The following is a 22,325-nucleotide window of genomic DNA, read 5'->3' as shown; positions in this document are numbered from 1 at the left end:
TAGTTCGGGTAGGTTGGGAGAAGATGTTCCCCTTATTAAACTGGTTGACAAATGCGGGCACAGTTCTAAGGTAAGAAGGGATTTGAGGAAACAAAATCTCTCAAAGGGCCTTGGTTATGCGAAACCCATTGCTTAACATAATACAGGCAAGAAATTGCAAAACGTTTCAAATGTGTTTGCATGCGTGTTAAAACGCCACCGCATGTCACACAATCAGTCATAATGGTGAAATTTGGATTCAACAGTTAAATGTTTGATTTCTGACGTGGAAGTGTGGAATGCAGCAGTTTTTTCATCTTGATGTCAAGACTCTTTGGCTTAGTGGCAGGAGAGAGCATCGTTTTCGACCAAATTTAACGATGGGCAATTGGAAATGAAATGACATTGCCTGAGCTAAGTTCCCCCACGATCAACAGCCTGAGTGCAACCATTGACAAGAAACTAAAATGCATTCTCAATTCAAACAGCAGATCAGAGGCTAGAAATACTGCAGCGAGTCATTTACATCCTGATTCGAGAATCACGATGAATTTTCAGCAAGTCACAAGAGTATGATGAAGTATTCTCCAATTTCCCAGATAGCTCACAAAGCATGCATCGAACATATACTGCAGGCAGAGCAAAGCAGACCGGATAATTATTGTGGCATCCACCATCACTCTCAAAGGTTCAAATACAATTTCTGCCTGCGTGGTTTGGTTGGAACGCAAAGTTTTCTATTTTATTCATTTTTGCAGGAGTGGTTGCATTGGGCTCGTTGTGTTCTATGCTGGCGTTTTACACACTGTCAGTCAGGATTCATATACTGATAATTAATATGTATATGATAACGTCACCAACAAATGAATTAAATGAGCGAACCTGATTCCCTAATTTATAGAATACATAGGCACCTGAGCGAAAAGACGAGTAGAGGCGATTTCAGGTTAGTAGTAAGACCTCCAGTCAGCATCTCCCATCAGAAACTCCAGTTGATACATGTATGACAAGTGGATTTGGAATAACAGCCTAAACATTCGTTACCAGCACTTTGTTTTAAGATAATGGAATTACTCATTTCTCAATGTTACAAACTGAAGTTTCATAGATGTGTGTTGAATGTTCATTGAACTGCATTTGAGCTGCATGATGCAATTTAGCTTCTCCCTGGAGACTCTCAGTTAGAATAAATGAGAGGCAAGTTGAATCTGTTGGATAACTAAATTGTGCAGCTTTGAGAATTTCCTGAGGAAGACATAAGACAATACTAATGAGCAAGGAAGTTGCAGAATATGTGATCTCGGCAGTTAAAATCACAGCAGAGTGATTAATATCAGACCGAATAAACTGAAAAAGTGCAGTTATTTTGAGATGTCAGGTGGGAACAGCATGCGAGTTATTAATCTATGTGGTCTTTCACAAATTAAACAATGACGTTATTAAAGGTGAGTGATTACCAGCCCAATGCTCATATAATCAGGGAGCATAGATTTTTCAAGAACAGGTCTGGTTATGAATACGGAATGTGTGACATGATTTTGTTTATCTATTAATTTGGATAGCTCGCTACTGGAATTGAAAAATTGACAGGAGAACAGCGTTGGTTCGAGGAAGGCTCTGTCTGCAAGGTACCTGAAAACGTTGTGTGTGGCAGGGATAGAAAGTCGCAGGAGATCCATCACCCTGCTCTTACCATCTCAGTCAGCTTCCGACTGCTGTTGGTCACTGAATTGGGATATATCCTACTCCTTCTCTTTAATGAAAGTAAAGGTATAAAGGTGATATAGACTTCAACTGTCTGGATTTCCAAAATGTAGACTGCATCCTGAAACAGACGAATGACTTGTTCCAGCTACTTAATCCCCACAACAACATATTCATCTACGCAGAATCTCAGAATACGTTCCACGACGAGCTCAAAATACTGATGTATCACTCCACCACACTCAGGAATTTTTTTACTGAAACTTCACACACTGCTTCGTTTCATGCCTGTGTCTCAAAGTGCAGCACTTACTTTTCATTCAGAAAATGGTCAATTTAGGATGCCTATCCACCTTTCTTCTTCCTTCCTTCCTTCCCTCCTTCCTTTATTCTTTCCTTCTTTCCTTCCTTCCTTCCTAATTGTTCATGACCGTACTTCACGATGCCCCAAGGAACCTTTCCTCGAATCGAGTGTATGGTTTCCCTTGAAGTGTAAAATTCCCAAATTTGTTCAATCCTGGAAGATCATCCAGTTCCTCACTGTTTGGTAATACATTGTAAACACCTGTCTCCCCTTTGAAACCCAAGATGGGTTTTTGCTGAACATAGACAATGGTGTAGAATTACCTACTTTCCTGTAAAATATTGTAATCGTCGAGACAATCTGCATCATAACATAATTTTTAAAAATGAACTACTTTCATTAAAGACATGTGATATACTGGATAATAGACAGTCTCCAGCCAGACGTTTACAAAAGCCCATATACTCCCATAACTACCTGTACTACACCTCCTCCCACTCAGTATCGTGCAAGAACTCCATTCCATTCTCCCAATTCCTCTGCCCGCACAGCATCTGCTCGGATAAAGAGACATTCCACTGCCAAGCATTGCAGTTGTCCACCTAATTTGAAAAACACGCTTTTCCTGCTTCTGTCGTCCAGACATCCTTCCACCGCACCTCCTCCTTTCCCCACTCAACTGCTCTAAATCCCACCCTAAATGCAATGAACACAGCGTTCCCCATGTTCTGACCTTCCATCCCTCCAGCCTCCACATTCAAAATGTCACACGTACACATTTCCACCAGCTCCAGTTTGACCCAGCACCAAAATCAACTTCCCCGCCCCACCCCTCTCTGACTTCTGTAAAGCTGTCCCATTGCCAAAGGCTGGTTTGCGTTGCCATTCCCAACAACACTCAGTTACCTTTCCCTGACTTCAAAAAATTTGCAAAACCTGTCAGCACACTCCCATTCGCCTCCATCCTGCGCTTCAAACCGTCCTTCCAATTAAGTCAAAAGTACAGCTGCCTCTTCTCCACACCACATTACAGTATCCAGTGTTCACGGCGTGGTCAAGTCGACAACGGGAAGAGTCCAAATATAAACTCAGTGCACATTTCGCCGAGCATGTCGACCTGACCTCCCAGCCACTGCCCATTTTAATTCCCCTTCTCACTCCCTTCCCATACCACCATCCTTGGCCTCCTCCACTGCCGCAGCAAATCTAAACGCAAGTTAGAGGAACAAGAGATCATTTTCTGCATATCCAGGGAATGAGCAAAATAGTAAATCTTCAGTGATTAGAAGGAGCAATCTTGTTTGAAATGTTAAGTGATCGACGTATAAATTCATTGTATAGAACGCACAAAATGTTAACAACAAATGCAGAAAATAAGACAACTCAAAAACTCACACACATACAAACCACTTATTTCGAGATACACAAACGTTAGACACACAACCACATGCACACATATTCATATAAAGTCAGAGGTACATGCGCAACGAGACTCACAGCTTTTATAAAACACATACTGCGATGGATTTGAAAGCATGTACGTATTTTTATGATAATGAATTTGTTTTGCACTGGGAGCTTGAAAGCGCATAACATCTGACTAGATAGCACTCTTAGCGTGCACTGTATCTTTGAGAAAATGCAACATTTGGCAGTGAAACTGATGCATGATTGTTTTAGAACAATTTGAATTTCGCCAATCTGCTTTAAGTATGCCTCAGGACACGAAGACACAATCGATTTTGAATCTATTGATTTGCCAAAATCGAACCAATGAGACAATCCGATGTTGGGTGGATAAAATTGGCAATTTGACATTTGAATTTAGAAATTTAGAATTTGACATTTAGACATTTGGCAACTGTCATCGACATACAGAGCCAGCTAAAACACTAGCTATCAAAGGCACCTTTTACATCTGAAACAGTTTTGCTATCAAAGACAGTAGATGTCACAGGGATGTCTCCCGCAGAAGAAGTTGGACAGTGGAGAAGACAGCCGCTGTGTGATTTTGAGATTAAGTTGATGCAATTTAACTGTGGTTGTATTGGAACAGCATATTGTTATAGAGTTGTATGGAGATAGCAATCATTAAAGAGAAAGAACGCATAGTGATACAAATAGTTGTTGTTTCTTGTTCACTTTTAGAGTTAAACAATGCATTGGTAATCTTTCTTCAAATAGAGAAATTTAGGAGTTCTTCAAACTTTTACAACTACGAGACAAGGTAAGGTCTTCTGGGTGTTTGGTTTAATTAGTAGATTGGGTTTAATGACGTATCGTAAGAATACATTTACATCAAAATTCCTTCACAGATAGTCAGGTCGGCATAACATTTAAGCCCTGACAAAGACGGGAAATGAACTGAGGAAATAGACAGACACTGAGAAAAGACACAGCTTAGACGAAAGAAACTGCAGAAAAAGTCTCAGAAACTATCAGATAAAATAACTAGTCATCTTCTGAGAGTCGTTTTATTTCTTATTCAAATCAAATTTGCTCATAAAACATTCAAAGCATATCTCCATCAAAAGCAAATCAAGAGACGAAGAAAAGTTAACTTTAATCTGAAATTAAAACTAAATAAGCAAACAATACTCCCCCTTCCAGCAAAAGTTCATTCATGATGAGAAACTCGAATTATCCAAAGTAAATGAAATGTACAACACCTATCGGGGCAAGCCAAAATACACATTTGCTCAAATATCGTGCACTCCCACTAACAACTTTCAAATGCCTCCACAAATAACCTCTAAGGTCATATTCGCACAATAATTATTCATGTAAAATAACATAATAATTCTAAAGAGCACTGAATACACTAGATAGTATTGCAACCACATAATAAAGTTATCTTGTCAAATATCTAACCAATCAATATTTTCTTCATGTTGCATCACAGCATAAAATTTTGAACAACATCGTTTTCTTTGCAACATAAGTACAGATCTACGAGTTACCTCAATATCATCTGATGTCATTTAATACGGCAATATCCATTGTAAATTCTTTGAAATCTCTTCTACTCCGAGAGAGTTGAAAGCTGGAAAAAAATGGCTCATGGAAGGGAAGAAATTAATTTCATGCAAATTTACAAAACAAAAGGAAAAGGACTTACTGCACATCCATTTCCTACCTAGTGCACCAGGTGAAAATAGAATCGGAATTGTAAATAAGAGCCCATTGCCTCCTCCACACATTTTTGAGACGTGATTCCTGAAGCTTCAGACCTTCACGCAGTGGCAGATTCAAATCAGTCATAAGTTATTTCAGATAGTCAATTTCTGGTCCAAACCGCTAATTACCCTCAATCCCATGTTTCCGTATTTTGTGTAATACCCAACCGTGGGAAATCTTCTCAAACACCTTCATGAAATCCATTTGCATCACAACGCATCAACTGCTTTACCCTCATCCACCTGCTTAGTCACCTTCTCAGCAACTCAATAAAGTCTGTGAGATACGACCTACCCTTCACAAAACCGTTTTGAATACCCCTAATCAACTTATTTCTATCGAGGAGTTTATAAATCCGATCTGTTCTGGCCTTTTTCAACACTTTATCTGCAATTGAAGTAAGGTTTACTGGTCTGTTATTACCAGGGTTGCCTCTACGCTCCTTTTTGAATAAGGGAACAACATTTGCTTTCTTCCAGTCTTCTGGCACTATTCCTGTAGACAATGACAACATAAGGATCCAAGCCAAAGGCTCATCAATCTCCTCCCTGGCATCCCAGGGAATCCTTGGAAAAAATCCATCCGGCACAAGGGGCTTCTCTATTTTCACTGTTTCAAGAATTGCTGACACCTCTTCTTTGTGAACATCAATCTCATCTGGTCTAGTAGTCTATAACACAGTATTGTCCTCCACATCACTATCTTTTCTTCCATTGTGAATACTAATGAAATATATTCATTTAGCGTTATCCCTATCTACTCTGACACGGCACACAATTTCCCACTGCTATCCTAGATTGGACCTAATCTCTCTCTCGTCATTCTTTAATTCCTAATGTACCTAGTGAAAGCCATAGGAGCCTGCGGCCATACTAGTCTGAAAACGCCCGATCTCGTCTGCTCTGGGAAGCTAAGCAGACGCAGGCCTGGTTAGTTCTTGGATGGGGAACCGCCTGGGAATACCAGGTGCAGTAGGCTGTTTCCGCCAGCAGGGGCTGCTCAAGTCACCCCTCTGCTCTCGTGTTGTGCCACGCACGCAATGCAGCGACAGGTTATTTTCCGGCCCGGACGGAATTTCACATTGGCCCCAAGGTCCCGTACTTCCCGCGGGAGCCTGTGCCCCACAACCTGAGGCTCCTCCGGAATTTTAATTTTGTCCCTTTCAGGGATATAAAAAGGAAGGCCCTGTATCGACTGCTGCTGCACACCGTCCACCTCTTCTCCCTCATCCACCGTCCGGACACGCCTTGGCGTGCCCATTTGCCACCGGGCGGTGGGGATCCCCAGTGGAGGGCTCTCTAAGCGGGAGTCCTCCCCCTTTCTCTCGGGGATCTGGGGTGGAGGGTGCTGCACGCAGCAGTCCCCTGCAACCGCAGATTGCGGTGGTTCACGGACTCCCAGCACAACTGCTTGTTCTGTGGCGCTGTGGAGTCCGTGGACCATGTATATATTGGGTGTGGGCGTTTGCACTCCCTTTTTGATTTTCTGAAAAACCTTCTCCTCTGTTTCTGGCTGCACTTCAGTCCCACGCTCCTGATCTTCGGGCACCCGGTACGGAGGAGGGAGGGCAGGTCCGAGGACCTCCTCGTGGGTCTGCTCCTGGGCCTGTCCAAACTGGCCATCAACAGGTCCAGGCAGCGGGCCGTGGAGGGGGTCGTTAGGGCCGACTGCCTGCCCCTCTTCCGGGGTTACGTTAGAGCCCGGGTGTCCTTGGAGAAGGAGCACGTGGTGTCCACCGACACCCTGGAGTCGTTCAGGGAGAGGTGGGCGCCGCAGGGAGTGGAGTGTATTATTTCCCCCTCCAACTCTATTTTGATTTAGTCCCTACCCTCCCCTTCACTGTTTTGCTCACACAGCATTGCCCTGTGGTTTGAAGGGCAGTGCTTGTCACTGGCCACTCAGGTGTTTTTCAGATCTTCCTGGTGGTGGAATTTGAATAAAGATTCGTACACTTTGTGTCTTTCACTGTGTCTCACACCTGCACACACACACCATGGGTGCTGGGGTTAAATTAAAAAAAAAATGAAAGCCGTAGGAATTTCCTTGATCCTATCCGTCAATGAGTTCTCATGCCCCCTCGTGGCTCTCCTTCGCTCTATCTTTAGGTCTTTCCTGTCTAAATTGTAACTCGCAAGTGCCCGAACTGCGCCTTAAAGTCTCATCCCGACATGAGTATTGATCTTCCTCTTGACAAGAGCTTCAATTTCTTTGATATACCATGGCTCCCACGTACGACAACTTATGACAAGTGCATAACTATCAAGAACACACAGTAGTTTTTCCTTGAATAAGCTCCACATTTCAATTCTGCCCATCTCTGGCAATTTCCTTCCCTATCCTATGCATCCTAAATCTTGCCTAATCTCATCACATTTGCCTTTCCTCCAGCTATAACTCTTGCCCTGTGGTATATCCCTATCCCATTCCATTGCTTAAGCAAACATAATCAAATTGTTGTCATTATCTCCAAAGTGCTCACGTATCTCCAAAATCAAACATCTGGACGACCTCATTACACAGAAGCAATTCCAATATGTACGCGCTCCTTGTATGCCTCTCTACATACTGTGTCAGGAGACCTTCCTGCACACGTTGGACAAAAACTGACCCATCTAAAATACTCGAACTGCGGTATTTCCAAACAATATTTGGTAAGTTAAAGTCCTCAGTAATAACTAACCTTTTACCCTCGTTCCTAACCAGAATGATCTTTGCTATCCTTGCCTCTACATCTCTGGAACTATTGGGAGGCCAATAGAAAACTCCAAACTTGGTGATTTCTCTTTTCCTGTTTCTAACATCAGCCTATACTACCTCAGTGGAGGAATCTTCAAACGACTTTTCTGCCACTGCAATACTGTCCATGATTAACAATACTCCCCATTCACCTCTTTTACCATTTTCTCTGTTCTTACTGAAACGTCCAAATCCTGGAGCCTGCAACAACTATTCTTGGCCTTGCTCTACCTATGTCTCCGAAATGGTCACAGCATCCAAATCCCAGGCACCAAACCATGCTGCAGGTTCACCTACCTTATTCTGGATACTACTGGTGTTGAAATAGACACTTTTCAAACCAATTTCTTGCTTGCCAGTGCCCTCTTGCGACTTTGAAATCTTATTTCTGATCTCACCACTGTCAACCATTGTACACTGGAACTACAATTTTGATTTCCATGCCTCTGCTGATTTAGTTTAAACCCTCCCAAAGACCATTAGCAAATTCCCGCCACACCCCAACCCCTTCACAGATATTGGTACCTCTCTGATTTAAGGTGACACCATCCTGTTTGTTCAAGGCCTCACCGACCCGAGACAACTCTGCATGTTCTCGCTCGAACCTTGCACCTTAGTTCCCTGAATTTCTGTCATAAATCCACAACATTCTTCCTACCTGTGTGTTTGGTGTCTTCTGGACCACGACTTGGGGCTGCTCCCTAACACCCTCACAGGTCCCGAAAATACGATCATTCACGTCACGAGTTGTGGCACGAAGGAAGCAACGCACCGGCTGTTAGTACCTCTCATTCCCACAGAATCTCCGGTTAACCGCCAAATATGGATGCGTAAATGACAAATGTTCCGCTCCTCTCCCCATTTCCCTTGTGAGCAACAAGAACAGACTCGGTGCAAGAGACCTGTGCTCCATTGCTCACGCCTGGAAATTGGCCTACCCCACACCCCCGCCTAAAACAGTCCACAAAATGTTGTTGGGTGGATCGGCCACTATTAAGCCCTGCACTGTCGGCCAGTTCCCTTTCAATCAGCTGACGGTAACCCATCTACCTTTTTCTTGTACCTGAGATGTCGCTACCTTCCTGTAACTACTCTCGATAACCCACTCTGCCTCCTCAATGTTCCGAAGATCATCCAGCTCCAGCTTCAGTTCCCCACCGCGGGTTTCGAGGAGATGGAGTTTGGTGACTTCTTGCAGATGAACTCAGTATGGAAACTGATGATGACCTTAAAGTTCCACATTCTGCAAGAGGAACATTCAACTGCTCTAACCTCCATTCCCACTATTCTAAATACTGTAAATGTCAAACGGCTGAAGTAACATGGATGTAGACACATACAACGCATTTAAGATATTTTCTTAGAACACCTTGTTAAATTGACCTTGGCTCTCTTAAGCACATTCTAGTTTGTCGAAACCTATTAGAATTGCAAGCCCCTGTTTGACAATTACTGAGGATGGCAGTTACAGCCCAATGCCAATTCAAATGTAAATAATGTATTCACCGCGCAGTTGACAGCAGTGATGAAGAAATGACATAGACCTGACAGGCTGTGATGGAGCCAAAAGGAGGACGTTTGGCAGAAGGCTCATGCGTGTGCGTAGATGTGTGTATTTGTACATGTGTGTGGGTGTGTGCTTCAGAGAACTGCTCACATGTCTGTGGACATAGAAGTCAGGCACTTTGATTGAATGCGTGACATAACGAGTTGCTGCTGTTTGCACGAAGGCATGTTGCAAAACTTCTGAATTCGTCTCCTAAGAAGGAACAAATACTTACATGAGCAATATGTGCCTATTCCTCACGCCACTCTGCCCCCGCCACAGTGGCATTACCAATGGTAATGCAAGTGCAAAGTAAATGTGATCGAGTGTGTTGAGCGGAAGGAACTGAATGGAGAGATGAGAAGGAAATGCATTGGAGTCGTTCATTTGCAAAATAACAGGAAACAGAATAGCACAGAGATATTTCTGAGTGTTAATCTTACCATATTGGCATCCTGAACTTACAGAGCGATATAGATCTGCAAATGTAACTAAACATTTGTTACTGAGATCCGTTTTTATGACTACAAGAATTTGGTCTGTGATTCTCCCTGTAGAGATGAATTGTTATGTTCCGCGGTGTGAGACCGCCCCCTGGTGACCTCTAATTGGAAGTCTGAGAGTGAGTTTTTGTACGGGTCGTGCCATCTGTCTGCATCAGTGTGGGTCTCATTGCACAGAAATACACAGCAGAGTCAGATATGAAGGCCTTGTTGATCGTTAAATTGGTTTCCTTTGTAGTTTTCTCAAATGTCAAAGAAAAACGATCAGACAATTCAGGATTCCTATTTACAGTCCCAACTGTAATCATGTAAAGTATATATTGCGGAGGCTGTCCTGCGGGTTGTCTGTACCAGAAAACATAAGGATTAAGTTCACTTGTCTTAAAGTTGCATGGGAGTAGAACATTATTTCCTTCCTCAACCGTCATTTCAGGAACTGGTTGTTCCACTGTGTCTTCACAACTGTATTCTAAGAAAAATAATAACATTATGAGAAGTCATGATCAGTAAAGTCATTGTTTCAATAATAATAATGTCCCGACTACAAATAACTTGTCCGGGGTTGAATGGAAAGAAGGACTTACTGAGAAATGAGACAATGATGAAGAGTCGTGCAAGGTAGTTCTTCATTGTGCTGTCTGGGTTTGTAATTCTGCAGACTGCAAAACCCTCTACCCTAGATCCACTTTCAAAGTTTCTCCAGTCAATCAACAGCAGCAAGGGTTGCAGTAATCTCCTAAATACCACAGGGCGGAAAGGTGGGTAAGAGTCAGAACAAACGGAAGTTGAAGGCAGGACTGCGGTGACATGGCGATGAGTGAACTCACTGCTGCATTTGAGAACAGAACATACGTGTCACTGCTCGGTTTGACATATAGAAATTCAGAATGTTGAGATATCTGTGACTACCCTGCCCCTTTAGTCACAAGTTAAGTGAGATACAACTTGATGGGTAGGGGATTTCAAAAAGTCGAATTATTGGAGATATGCAATGCAGCATATGGTCAATCAAAAAACGAAGCTGCATCCGCTCTTCAAAAAGACTATTTATTTAATTCCAAACCTTTCATCCTTTTGTTGTTTTATCGCTGTGTAGATTTAGTGCCCTTGCAATACATGTAAAAAGTTTGCATAGAATCGAATTTCCTACCATTCATTCACTGCAGAAACAAAAATTTGAGCAGAGTTCAATGAGAAAAGTAAAGTATGTTGCTTTTCTTCTAATTCTTTTTATCCCATCTGTTTGAAAATCGTACTACCGAAAATAGTTGGCAAGGTGTATTTTATCAAACCTGTTTTTAATTATGTCGAACTATGTTATTCCCTATTATTAAAAATTTAGCTCCTTCATTCTGATTTCTCTTGTTCGAATTCTTCTTTTGCTTGTTTTTTTTTTGTTTTTATTTTTCTTCCTTTTGCAACAGCATTCTTGGTGATGGCAAGAGCATTTCAATCATGGAATGCAACAACGAGATTTCCTGGTGATCGAGAAACAGGTTCTGAGGATACTGCGGCACCAGCAAAGATGGCACAAAAGAGACAACTCACCTCGGGGCGACCATATTGACCCCCTGGTCCAGAATCGCAGATTGTTCTGAAGATCCAGGCTCTGGCAAGACTCGGGTGCCTGGCGGAAGGAACAGTAACGTTCCAACTCTCCAGCATCAGCAGCAGGCATGGATTCAAATCATCTGAGCGTTCAAAAAATAAAGGATAAACTTTAAAGCTTCAATATTCCAGCAGCGATTTACCAGCTTCAGTGATAGGTCAGGACTCATGGTGGATGTGATAGGGGTGATTTGAACGTTTCCTTTAAGTTTGGCTGTATTTCTTTTGGATCCGTTTTTTACATTAATTATGTTTTATTCACATTCCAAGTTAGGAATGGCAGCTTTGTACACTTCTCACTGTACTCCTGTTTTCCTCGGCATGAGTACACATTGCAATAATATTATCACATTCTAATTGAAATCGTATTCGAAATTCAAATATTACATTGATTTCAGAAGATCGAGCTTATTTTGTGTTATTCTCACATTTCTTGTCTTACCAAATCTGCAAATCACTATTGCTCAAAATCTCTGGGCTAAAATCAAAACCTCTACCCCTCCCATTGCGACTCTCAGTTCCTCTAAATCTCTTGGCCCCAACATGGTTATTATGGAATGGACCTAAGTTAGCCTCTATGAGTTTTACTCGCGCCTCCTATCCTGAACGTTCTCCTTTCTATAACCCTGGGACTTATTGTTTAATCGCATTTCGAGATGAACCTTGATTTGATGCATCCAAATAAATTATCTCATCAATAATGGTTAATGGCAATTGGGTGGACACCCATGATGGCAGATTATCATCGTCCCATAATCCGTGTTATTGCCAGTTCATTCACCAAATTTTAGAAGCGTTGATTTTAAAAAGAATATAGATAATAGGGTGTGTTTGGCGCCAGAGAAAGTACTGATGCTGGTTTTGGGCATTTTAACTTAACTGCTTTTGTAATTTCTGTCTTTGTTTTCATATGATGCAATTTTGGAAGATTACGCACAGCAGTAGTAGCTGTTAAAGAAAACCTCGTGGTACACAGTAAATGCTATGAAATTTCAGTTTTTAAAGAAATCTTCAACACAGTGTTTCCTTCCTCACCAGGCAACAGAGACATGCTGATTTCCCTTAATGTGGAACCTTTTAAGTCTTTCCTCTCAGCCTCCGTGTGTTTGTAGACGTGGTTACATTTGTCTGTTAGAGATTTCGTCACAATTGCCACCAGATGGAGATGGCTGTTCACCTACTGAATATTATTAGCCCCCTTCTACAGAAAGAGTCGTTTGAACATTTAAGAATGTGCCTGGAGGAGATTATATGTCAGCTGACTAATTAGGCTTGATTTAATTTTCTCCCATTCCGTGCGTGGTAAAGACGGTGATTACTGTCCCTGTTTCTTGCGTTTCGCCAAAAACTATAGGGGTGAGGCTCTGACACACACTGATTATCGCATTGACGACAGGTATTTCGCACTTGAATCGGCTTTTTAAAGTTCCGAATCATTCCATCATTCCCAATTCACGTTCCAGAATCTTTCTTTCTGTTTCCCATTCGTATATGCTGTGGCTGGTGTTTGTCTTGAGAGTTGAATAACAATGATTAGGTATCCCAGCTCGAACAAAAAGTCACAGCGTTCAATGGTTAAAATTCAGCAATACTTATTCTCTATTTCATGCACTTGGAAAGCCTACATTGTTTTTGCATCAGCAATTTCGACAACAAGCTACTCACTTTCTGCTCAGTACCCATAATGTCAGTGCTAGGTAAGTTCTTGGCAGGATTATGATTGAGAGGATATTCATGCATTTGGAAGGTCAGGACTGATTAAGGTTTATTTAACATAGTTTTGTCCATGAGCAATCGTATCACACTAACCGGATTAACTTCTTTAAGAGTTGACAAAGAAGATTGACGAAGGTAGACCTTAGCAATATGGACGTCAGCCTGCCTTTTGACAAGGCTCCCGCATGGTAGATTGAAGAATAAGTTATAATCACATTGGACCCAATGGGTACCTAGCCAATTGGATACAAATTTCAACATTTAAAGACGTTTGGATGAGTGCATAAATAGAAATGGTTTAGAGGAACACGGGCAAAAGCTGCCAAATTGGACTAGATAACTTCAGGACATCTGGCAAGTGCAAACAGGTTGGACCGAACTGTCAATTTCCGTGCTGTTTGACTCTATGACTCATTGCACAATTGTTTTTCATTGGGACAAAACTTGACTCTATCAGAATATAGAGTCATAGAGCCATAGAAAAATGCAGCATGAAAACAGGCCCTTCAGTCCAATGCGTCTATGCCAACCAGGTATCGTAAATTAATCTAACCATTTGCCAGCATTTGTCCCATATTGCTCTAAACCAGTTCTCTTCATGACCCGATTGAGATGCCTTTCAAATGTTGTAATTACACCATCCTCCACCACTTCCTCTGGCAGTTCATTCCATGCATGCAGCACGTCAGAATGAAAATGTTGTTCCTTAGTTTCCTTTGAGATCTTGCCCCTGTCACCTTCAGCCTTCGCCCTCTAGTTTTGGAAACCCCTCTACTGGGACAACACGTTAGCTATTCTTGCCCCTCATGATTTTATCAACATTACGCTCTGAGACTTCAGGACAAGTAGAACCAGCCGGTTCAGGTTGTCTCTATAGATTAAACAATTCAAATTTGGCAACATTCTTGCAAGTGTTTTCTGATCATTTCAAAGTTTCACAACGTCCTTCGCCTGGCAGGAAGACCAGAATTGCCTGCAGTATTCCATATGTGGTCTAATCTAAGTCCTGTACAGCTTAAACATGGCCTCCCAATTTCTTGACTCAATGCACGGACCAATCACAGTGAGCATATGTGACTTCTTCTTCGTCACCATGTTGGCCACTTTCAAGGAACTACGAATCTCCATTAAGATCTCTTTGTTCAGCAGCCCTCCCCAGAACTTTACTGCTAAGTGTATAAGTCCTGCCCTTATTTGCATTTCCAAAATGCTAAACATCACATAGTTCAAAATGGAATTCCATCCCCCAAGCCTTGGCCCTTTGGCCAATTGGACTAGATGATAAAGGTGCAGTTGTGTTCTGAGGTAATCTATTTCACTGTCCATATCACACTCATTTTTCGTTGTCATCTGCAAATTTAGTACCCATAATTCCTATATTCACATGCAATTCATTCACGTGAATGATGAAAAAACAGTTGACTTAGCACAGGTCCCTGTGACATGCCAGTGGACAAAAGCTTCCAATCTGAAAAGAAACTCTTCACCATTACCTTCTGTTTTCTATCTTTGAGCCAGTTCATTATGCAAGTGACTTGATCTCTCTGTATTCCATGTGATATAACCTCGCTAACTCGTGTACCCTTAGGAACATTGTTGAAACTCTTGTTAGATTTCACATAGATCACGTCCACCGTTCTGCCCTCGTCATTTCTTTAAAACAAAATCAGTCAAGCTCGGGAGACACGATTTCACACGCACAAAGCCATGTTGACTAACTCTAATCAGATCTCCCTTTCCATATAAATTCAGGTTTATATGTCCCTGAGGATCCCTTGCAATAACTCGCACACTACTGATGTCAGACTCATTAGTCTATAGTTGAACTGGATTGTCCTTACGTAATTTCTTAAATGTCACAACGTGCGTAACAACCTCCAGTGTGCTGACAGTTCACCCATGGCTTTTGATGATGCGAACATCTGAGCAAAGGGCCCAGCAAAAGCTTCACTAGCTTCTCATAGAGATCTCTTGTTCCCCTTTATCCGTTTTAAGATGTTCAGCACCTTCTACTCTGTCATATTGGCATTTTTGAAAATGTCACTATTTATTTCCTCACATTCTGTATCTTCCACATCCTGATCCAGAGTAATCTCCCCCGTCTGCAGTGGTTCCACATATAGGGAGCCTCGCTGATCTTTAAGGAGCTCTCTTCTGTCCATTGATACACTTTTGAGTTCAATGCATTTGTAGATTCCCTTTCGGTTCTCCTTCGCCCTTTTCTGCTTTCTGCCTGCCCTGACAGTTTATTTTGCTCCTGTTTATTTCTCTCCGTTTACCAAATTAACCAGTCGGAGAATGGCCTCTCTTCTCACTAACTCCTGGGCTCCTTCCCACAACCCCACCCTTACGAGCTTCAATCCTGCTGGCAGCTCGAACAAATCTCCCCACCAGTATATTAAACCCGTTCCAATTAACGTGCAATCCATCCTTCTCAAATAGATCACTTCTCGCCCCAAAACAGCTTCCAATGACAGACGCTGCCATCCGCTCTATCCTCCTATTCATACTCTCCCAAGATCGTGGCATTGGGAGGAATCCAAATATCACTTCCCTAGAAAACCTGCCTTTTCAGTTTCTGTCTAATGGCCAATATTGTCTCATCAGAATCCCATCATTTTCTCTTCGTATATCGTTAGCTCTAATCAGTACAGTTAACTCCTATTGTTCCCTTTTGGTTTTGAGAATATTCAACACCCTTTCCGAAACATCCTTGCTAATTGCTTCAGGGAAGCAAATCACGATTCTGATGTCTCGTTGTTGGCTGCAGAAACGCCCATCTGTGCCTCTGTAGAGAGTCCCCTACCACAATTGATCGTTTGGAACCTTGCGTACTTCTCTTTAAAATAAAACCAGTCTCGATACCAATAGCGTGGCTTTCAGTGTTACATTCCCTCAGAGTGCATCACCCCTCAAATTTTCCAAAAGAAATCAGATGCTATATGAGTAGTAGAAGTGATCTACCTGTTGGAGTATAAAATTTCCCTGAGTCACTCTATGTTCAGCGATCTTTAGAGGGGATACTTACAATTAAAAGACAATTACCCACCCGAGAATGTATTTGCTTGAATACTTTCATGGGACTTGAGCCTCAGCTATTATTGTCAAACTCTCGCTGTCCTGAAGAATTGGTTGGTGAGCTGTGTTCCTGGACCATTGTTGCCCTTGGTGTTCATGGACAACCAGAGTGCTGCAGGGACGGGTATTGAAGGTTCTCGAAGCATTGATCAAAGAACGGTGATGCAGTTACAAGTCAGGATGGTGTGTGACTTGCAGGAAACCTTTGTCGGGATCAAAGATCACTTATTTTATATGAACGATACTTAAAAGCAATTATGACAGATCAACTCTTCGTGACATTGAAACAGAGTTTCGAACACAAATCTGACCACAATTGGCAACTAAAATGCTGTTTCATTTATACCTGCTGAGAGTTATCCTTTTTTCAGGTTGAGCAAAATGTGTTTTGTGATCCATATTCTTTCCGCTAGAAATTTGTAGTGTGATATCAACGATGAACGCAGCACCAGCATATTTAGAAATTCCTCGCGAATTTGTTCACCGTCCCCGGGAACAGAACGAGAAAAGTTTATTTAAATATCGCTGTATGTTAGCATACTCCTGCAAACAGGCTCTCAAGGCCAGCAACGTTTGTAAAACAAACTTTACTGCTATTGCTCGGATTAGAATCGGATGTGAGTCTGAGAAATTTACAGATGGCGTTAAACTGTCAATCTCCAACGTCATTATCATGAGCATGTATTTGGAAAGGCAAGGACTGATTAGAGATAGTCACCATGGTTTTGTGCGTGGGAAATCATGTCTCACAAACTTGATTGAGTTTTCTGAGGAAGTAACAAAGAGGATTCATGAGGGAAGATACGTAGATCTGATCGAAATGAACTTCAGGAAAATGTTCGACAAGTTTCCCCATCGAAGACCAATTAGCAAGGTTAGGTCTCACGGAATAAAAGGAGAACAACCCATTTGGATACAGAATGGCTCAAAGGTATAAGACAGAGGGTGGTGGTGGAGTGAGGTTTTTCAGATTGGAGGCCTGTGACCAGTGGAGTGCCACAAGGATCGATGCTGGGTGCTCTACTTTTTGTCATTTGCATAAATGATTTGGATGTGAGCATAAGAGGTACAGTTAGTAAGTTTGCAGATGACACCAAAATTAGAGGTGTAGTTGACGACGAAGAGAGTTACCTCAAATAACAACAGGATCTTGACCAGATGGGCCAATGGGCTGAGAAGTGGCAGATGGCGTTTAAATCAGAGAAATGCGAGGTGCTGCATTTTGGGAAAGCAAATCTTAGCAGGACTTATACAGTTAACGGTAAGGTCCCAGGGAGTGTTGCTGATCAAAGAGACCTTGGAGTGCAGGTTCATACCTCCTTGAAAGTGGAGTCACAGGTATGTAGGACAGTGAAGAAGGCGTTTAGTATGCTTTCTTTTAATGGTCAGATTATTGAGTACAGGATTTGGGAGGCCATGTTGCGGCCGTACAGGACATTGGTTAGGCCACTGTTGGAGTATTGCGTGCAATTCCGGTCTCCTTCCTATCGGAAAGCTGTTGTGAAACTTGAAAGGGTTAAGAAAAGGTTTACAAGGATGTTGCCAGAGTTGGAGAAATTGAGTTATAGGAAGAGGCCGAACAGGCTGGGGTTGTTTTTCCTGGAGCGTCGGAGGTTGAGGTGTTCCTTATCAAGGTTTACAAAATTATGTAGGGCATGGATAGGGTAAATAGGCAAAGTCTTTTCCCTGGGTTCGGGGAGTCGAGAACTAGAGGGCATAGGTTTAGGGTAAGAGGAGAAAGATATTAAAGAGGCCTACGGGGCAACTTTTTCACGCAGAGGGTGATACGTGTATGGACTAAGCTCCCAGAGGAAGTGGCGGAGGCTGGTACAACATTTAAGAGGCATTTGGATGGGTATATGAATAGGAAGGTTTGGAGGGATGTGGGCTGGGTGCTAAATTGGGTTGGGATATCTGGTCAGAATGGACGGGTTGGACTGAAGGGCCTGTTTCCATGCTGTACATCTCTATGACTCTATGACTCTAAGTCAGATCCCAGGACATATGTCTCATTCTCATTTTGATGTTTATTTCGTATTTTCCACAACTTCTGTCCTCATGTCCTGCCCATGGGTGAATAACTGAAGCCAATTATTCGATAGCAGACAGCTTAGTGTGAATATTAAATTTATTTTCTTTAGAAAATGTATAAGCAGATCTCTGGCAACAAACGTGGTGGCGATCAAAATTGCTACAATTACTTTGTTACATTGGAATAATTAACAATAATAATCTAATCAGTGAAGAAAATGCATGATTCCCCACTGGGAAAGTGGCGGATATGATAACGTTATGCTCGAGTTCAGACCTGAGAAGGAGAAGGGGACAGAGAGAGGAGGGGGGACAGAGAGAGAGGGACACAGAGAGAGGGGGGACAGAGATAGAGGGGGACGTAGTGAGAGGGATGGGGGGGACAGAGAGAGAGAGAGGAGGACAGAGAGAGAGGGGGACACGTCAGAATCCACGTCAGTGGTTTCACCTTGTTGGGCAGGCAAGCGATGCTTTGTGAGAAGCAAGCAACACATGCTTTGTAGTGAGCTAAATTAATCACCAGGTTTTACATCATAATGACACATGAACGAGTTCAGCTGCATTTAATGTCATTCAGAGTTTAACGTCTGTCAAGATTAGTTATTTGGTTTCCTTTTTCAAAAGAGGATGGCATTCAATGTTCTGGAGAGGTAGCTGATCCAGGGCTCCAGTGACACATTAACAAGTGGTTTCTGTGATTTTCTTCTGATCCAAGAACTCGCAATATAAACTGTATTGCAAGAGGTTGAACGCGCTCGGTCTTTTTTGTCCTTGGAGCGCTGAAGCCGGGCAGAGACCTTGTAGACGTTGATAAAACCATGCACAGCACAGATAGGTGAATATGCAAGGTCCTTTTCTTTCAAGTTATGGGAGTACAAATCTGAAGGGCATAGATTTAAAGTGAAAAAGGAAAGATGTTAAAAGGACTTGAGGTTCAAACCTTTCACACATTGGGTGGTGCGTACATGGAATGAGAGGGCAGAGGATGTGCAAAAAGTTTTATTAATGTAACATTTTAATACCATCTGGATTGGTGCAAGCATAGGAAGGGATTAAAGAGATAAGTGCCAAACGCAGGCAAACGGCACTACTTCTGTTCAAGATAACTTCTTGGTGCGGATGAGTTGCACAAAGCTTCTGTTTCCATGCTGCGTCGCTTCATGACTCCCCAACTGTAATTATAGCCGAGTTTCCACCCATAATCAGAATAGTATCTTTATCGAACATATTGTTTGAACTCTACAGAATACCTCTTCCCTTCCTGCCTTCCAAGAATCTAATTAATGATACCGATTCTTCGGATTTTGGTTTTGCAGTGTTGGAAAACAAAGAATGTGATATCGATGCTCATCCTACTTTTACTTTTTTTTCACTTTTCCTCTGCAACAGAGTTTAAGAAGAGGATTCAAGCATCCTACTATGATGTATGAATATTTCCCTCTAACAAGAGTTCATTATCAGCAGCGAATGATGAACACTCTGCACTCCGTCCTTCCAATGTGAACTGACCAGGGCTTTGTTCAGGCGAAGCAAACTTTCCCTCTTGCATGCAGCAGATATGTAACAGGTTGTATAGCAGGAAGAATGCGACTGCAAATATGCAATCGAAATTAAGTGGATCGGTATCAACATTAGTTTGAAGACAAGTTTACGCAAAATCAGTTTTGAATGTTCATAAAAACTGGAAAGAACTGCCAATGCAGTAGATTCGAGACGAAATTTTAAAAATGCTGGAAAAGCTCAGCATAATTGGCAACATATGCTGGGGAGATATCAGAATTAACGTTTCGACTTGAGTGGCCCTTCTTCTGAACGAATTCTCAGGAAGTGCTGCTCGACCCAAAACGTTGAAACTAATTTTCAAATTTAATATTTTTTTGTAACAATACACTGCTTTTAATAAACTTGGTCACACTAAATATGTAACTGCATGTTTGTGATAGTTGTGTGAGAGTCAGTTTACATTATTGCAAGTATGAAAGTGTGCCTTCCTATATTTGTGTGTGTGTGTGTGTGTGTGTGTGTGTGTGTGTGTGTGTGTGTGTGTGTGTGTGTGTGTGTGTGTGTGTGTGTGTGTGTGTGTGTATGTGTGTGTGTGAGTGATCCGTCTCTGCCTGCAATGGGGCACAGCTTTTTCTCACCTGGAGAAGCATATGATTGATTGGGTTAAAATCAGATTAATCATAAGCTCAGAATGTCTATCTGTCTGCCTGTCTGTCCCTTTTAAATTTAAAATGATGAAAGATACAATGTCACCTTCTGCAGGCCTCGCCAAACCCCTACAGGCTTTTCTTTACGGGCTGTGGACCTCTCAGGTTCCGGAATTGTTTCATTCTTCCAATGCAATCTTTTTGAATCCGAGTAACAGCTCACTAAACAACCAAACTGACAACCGTGTCACTTCACACAGAGCAAAATTTTAAAAGGTAGTTTGGTTTTACTGGACAACGAGGAAATTTCTTTATTGAAATTTGAAGTTATTTCACACCCTTCATGAAAAGCTCAATTTTGTGAATGGAATATGTAATGAAGGATGCAATAATCATATGAACGCTCTATTTTCACTCCAACTCACATAAAGTTAAAACTATATATTTTGAGGTGTATTAAAGTTTAATCGAAGCATAGAATCATAGATCACTGGAGCAGGAAGAGGTCATTCGGACTTCGAGCCTGCTCCACCATTCATCATGATCATGGCGAATCACCCAACTCAAGAGTCTAATTCTGCTTTCTCCCCATAACCTTTGAGCCCATTTGCCCCAACTGCTGTAACTAACCGCCTTTTGAATAAATTCATTGTAATGGCATCAACTACTTGCTGTGATAATGAATCCCAGAGGCTCATGCCTCTTTGGATGAAGGTGTATGCCCTCATCTCCGTCCTAAATGGTTCACTCCAAATCTTCAGAACGTGACTCTGGATTCTTGACAGGTCCACCATCGGAGCACTCCTCCCTGTAACTAATTTATCGAGTCCTGTTGAAATTTTATGCATCTCTATGAGATGCACCCCATGCCATCGATCAATAAGTGATTGCATCTTTGAATATGAAACTCACTAATATTAACGTCATCTCTTACCTTCGCTTTCTGTTTCTTTGCACCCAATCTCACGACAGCTATTCCATAGTATAAGAAAGCAAAAGCAATTAACCCTAAGCTGCATAAACCAACTTCTGTAATTGAGGATAAATACCTGAAGTTTATTGTAATGGACGCCAGAACAGATCATTCAGAAATCCATAGCAATTAAGCAGAGTCAACAAGCCTACTTTGGGGGAAATGACGTGCTATCATGTCTGTCAAATATTGAGGAATCCTTGAAGGAGGTAAGATGAAGAACAGTTAAAAGGAAACGAGACAGTGCGATATATTTGCATTTCTAGAAGACGTTTGCCAAATGCTGAATCAAATTAGAGTCTGACGTTGTGAAGTTTTATGTGAGAGGACTGGCTGACAAAGATCGCATGTTAAATCAAGCAGCGAAGGTATTATTATTTGCTGAAGGCATCTTCAAATAAAATGAAGCAATGCAAATGAAACAGTATCCCTTGAGAATCAAAAAGTTTAAGGAGAAACACGTCAAGAGCAGTCCTCAAAAAGATATTGATGGCTTTCAAAATTGACAACTCCTGCAGTCATATTCGTTTACCACCAGATGCAACACTTGTATCGTTTTAATGACAAGAGCAAGCAACGGGGCGAGGTGCTTTAGCACATTAATTCTGTCAACCTCCAGCCAAAATAACTCTCATTGCTCATCGAAACGAATACCTGACAGCACATGGGAATACACGGATTCACACAGACATGACACACGAAGAAACAAAGCACAGGACATTACAACTGAAAACAAAAATGCTGGAGATTAATGAGAGAGCAAGTTCATGGTTCGTGTCTAGCTTCTCTTTTTCAGGGCCCGCTGAATAATCGTCTCGAC

At 42.0% G+C, this 22,325-nt stretch overlaps 1 pseudogene; it reads left to right on the top strand.

The window, feature by feature from the left end:
- Positions 1-6,023: 6,023 nt before the first annotated feature.
- Positions 6,024-6,142, top strand: LOC140461148 (5S ribosomal RNA; annotated as a pseudogene).
- Positions 6,143-22,325: the final 16,183 nt, after the last annotated feature.

The sequence above is a fragment of the Chiloscyllium punctatum genome, chromosome 36 (assembly GCF_047496795.1).
Source record: "Chiloscyllium punctatum isolate Juve2018m chromosome 36, sChiPun1.3, whole genome shotgun sequence".
Taxonomy (NCBI): Eukaryota; Metazoa; Chordata; class Chondrichthyes; order Orectolobiformes; family Hemiscylliidae; genus Chiloscyllium; species Chiloscyllium punctatum.
This window is presented reverse-complemented; position numbering and strand designations above follow the sequence as displayed.